General features: G+C 40.5%; 1 non-coding gene across 1 annotated transcript; it reads left to right on the plus strand.

Moving 5' to 3' along the window:
* Window positions 1–1,004: 1,004 nt before the first annotated feature.
* On the plus strand, window positions 1,005–1,111 carry LOC120853832. The gene has a single exon (XR_005718882.1). It is a non-coding gene; the product is annotated as a U6 spliceosomal RNA (small nuclear RNA).
* The last annotated feature ends 2,512 nt before the right edge of the window (window positions 1,112–3,623 follow it).

Raw genomic sequence — 3,623 nt, forward strand, 5'->3', positions numbered from 1 at the left:
TTTAGAATTTCTTCCCAGAAGGGGCTTGGGGCAGCTTTATGGTTGGAAGAGGTGTCAGGGACTTATTTTGAAACTGCATTTACATAGCCAGAAACAATTATAAGGATCTAATATTTGTTTTGGGCAACTTTTGGTGAGAGCTGTGAGTGAGCAAAATCCCCCAGTCCCACCTCTTTCCCTCTCCTGTGTCTTGTCACTCACAGTGCCCGAGCTTAGGCAGTGAGCATGTACACGTTGGGCACCATTCAAACCCCCTCAAAGGGCAGGTCACCCATGGGCCCTCCTGGGCAGGGAGGCCCGCGGAAGTTGTGCAGGCCACCCGTGAGACCCTGGCTCTCACAACAAGACACCTCAGTCTGTGCTGCTACCTCCTTTCAACTTCTGTTTCTTCAAACATCAGTTCCACACATTGCCGTCCCAGTAAGCGCAGCTTCTCAGGAAAGGCCACCGGAAAAGGGCAATCAATAGATTAGATGACTGCTGCGACTCTTGGAGCTCATCTCCTGCTAGGAGTGGGTCTGTGCGTGTGTGTCGGAAAGAGCAGGAGAGCAGAGAGCCGCACTTAGGCAGTTTTCTCAGCAGGAAGAGACAGCAGAGCACTCAGCCCAGTCAATGAGCTGGGAGGAGGGCAGACAGGAAGACGCGCAGCTGGGTGATTTGTGGCCCCTCCACCCTGGGAAGCTCTTTTCAATCTAGGGGCTTGGAACAGCCTCACTGCCCTTGGGTGGTGTCTTGGCCAGTTTCTGACCCTGCCAGATTTGGTCACCAGACGTTGGAGCTTTGCTTTGTCCTCCCCGGGCTCAGTCTGCCTTGCACAGAGAACTGTGATATTTTATGGGTCTACCTAAGGGAAATGAAGACCAAATATACGTGTCCTTTGTGTTCCTTTTGTGCTAGTCCCCACATCAGCAGATCTTCCTTCCTCTATGTTCACTCACCCAGGGCAAACCTCTCTGGTTATCATGCCCAGTCTTGGAAATTTCTCCGTAAATGTTCCTGTCTTCGGGCTTACTTCGGCAGCACAGATGCTAAAACTGGAAGGATACAGAGAAGATTAGCATGGCCTCTGGGCAAGGATGACATACAAATTCGTGAAGTCCTCTGTAAGTTTTCAGTTAAGGGATACATAAAACAATTAAATGTTAAAATATGATATCAAAAGCAGTTATCATGAGGGGAAAAGAGTACAAATCAGAGTATTTTTAATGCTTTTGAAATTAGGAGTTCAGCAACTTAAAAACAATCATATATATGTGTGTGTGTATATATATATATATAGAGAGAGAGAGACAGAGAGACTGCTATACAAAAAACCTCATGGTAACTGCAACCTAAAAATCTATAATAAATACACACACACACACACACAAAGGAATCTAAATATAACACTAAAAATAGTCATCAAATCACAGGAGAAGAGAGTAACTGTTCCTGCCTCAGTTTCATTCCCTGAGTGAAATCTCTGTTATTCTGAAACCTATTCTGGCAAATGGATAATAATTAACAAGTTTTCTCCCTTATCAGTTAATGAATTATTTGACACAGTTAATTTTAATTCTACAAATGTATTCGTCCACCCATTTATCTATATTCCCTCTTTATTCAATAACATTGTTTTTAAGTAAAATATTTTACGTAAAATATTCTGTTGGTGCCCTAGGGGATTTGGGGGAAAAGAAAGTGATTAAACAGAGCTAGTAAAAAGTATCCAAGGGTTTCTGGGCAGGATGCCAGCAGTGGCCATCCTAGGAAGTGACTTGTAAACTGCCATTGTGTTAGCCAGACTACCCAAAGCTGTCTACAGACACAATGTGACCCTATCAACCTTCTTCTCTGAAGCTCAGGGGAAGACACAGCTCCATTTTTTTTTTGAAACTTTTTGTCCATTATGAGGAGTTGCATTTTAAAGCCGGATTCTGGAATTTCATTAACTTTCAAAACAATAATCAGGCCTAAAGATGAATTCTATTGGGAAAAAATAGAGAAAAGGATGAAAAGAACTTTATCTAAAGACAATTAAATAGGAGCATGTAGTATTAACCATTCACAGTATTAGTAACACAGATGCAAATTGACCCCAAAACACGAGAACTTGTTCGATAAAGCAGAGACTCAGTGTATTGTGAAACAAAAGGCATTCAAAAGAATCTTCAGATTAGATGTGGAAAAGATGAAAAAAAAATAATGAATATATATATATATATCGCTATTAACATTTACTAAGGAAAAAAAAGTTGATTTAATATATTTTTCTCAAAAGCTGTTATGAAGCCAGTGAAGCCATCTTCTATTGACAGCATCTCAGAACCGAGGAAACAGGGTACATCTGTCATTAATATGTGTTAACACACTGGTCCTGGCTCTAAAACTGCAACCATTTCCAAGTTAGACAAAGGAAAATAAATCAATATGGCCTGAGGAAATTTTGCAGGCAGAAATATTTACTATGACCACTAAGCTGAATTACTGATTTTAATAGGATTATCTCAGGCCAAGGCGTACACTTTATGATTAAAAAAAAAAAGAAAAGTAAATTGTAGCACTGTGGAATCTTTGAGTTTAAAAGACCTGAGGAGGGTTCTCTTCCTAGTTCCAGTAAGGCTTCTATTAAGCCCCTAAGTGTTGTAATAATGTCTGCATAAATATTGGTTGCCAGAATATTCAGGTCAAGTTGTAATTCAGTTCAGAAAAAATAATAAGACCCAAACTCTCTTTATCATTTATAATGAAGCTTGACTGTGAATCACAGAGAGCTAAAATAATAGTAATTTAAGGGAGGCAGACATAAAATTTCCATGTTATTCTGACAACTGGGGCACATAAAGTCCTCAGAGGCCCAGGATTCCTCTACATTTTCCTTATTACTCAAGTTGGTGGCTAGAGCTCCAGCCATCACATATGCATTCCAGGTAGCAGGATGGAAGGCAGACAAAGAAGAGAGGAGCAAAAAGCACATTATAGCTATTGCTTAAAGAACATTCCCAGGAGTTGCCAAAAGATATTTCAGTATATGTCTATGTGTTCACCAGGCTTTAGTCACATGGTTATGCTGAACTTCAAGGGACTAAGAGAAATATTCTTATGTGGGGTGAAGAGGTGGCTAGAGCACAGCTAAAAATGAGAACTCTCTTAATGTGGAAGAAGGGAAGAATGAACACTGAGGGGGAGATAACATTTTCTGCAAACCTCTTTGCCAGCTCTTAAAATTGGTGGTTTGTTTGGTAATTGAAAAAGTCAGTTAAAGCAGGAAATCACAAAAAAAGAGACTTTGTCCTGTACATCTCCTCCATCTGACCATTTCTGAGTTATATCCTGTTATTAAAAACCTGCAATCAAGTCTTTTACAACTGATTCATGTAGCTCAAAAAACACCATAAACATCGTCAGTACCTCTGGTTGCAGAAGAGCCGAAGGTGATACCACAAATAAGACTGACTGCAGCGTTTATGTCTCATTTCATTTGTCTGATTGGAAAACTGTGCTGTAAGAACAAAAATTACCAGGACAAGGTAAATAGCTGGACAGCAGTTTCTTTATCCTGAACAGCTGCAGTGTCAATGACAGTCACCGCTTTCTGACCCCATGGGTGGTACATGCCATCAAAAAACCTACAGGAGACAGTA

Source organism: Oryx dammah, unplaced genomic scaffold, assembly GCF_014754425.2.
Source record: "Oryx dammah isolate SB20612 unplaced genomic scaffold, SCBI_Odam_1.1 HiC_scaffold_26, whole genome shotgun sequence".
Lineage (NCBI taxonomy): Eukaryota > Metazoa > Chordata > Mammalia > Artiodactyla > Bovidae > Oryx > Oryx dammah.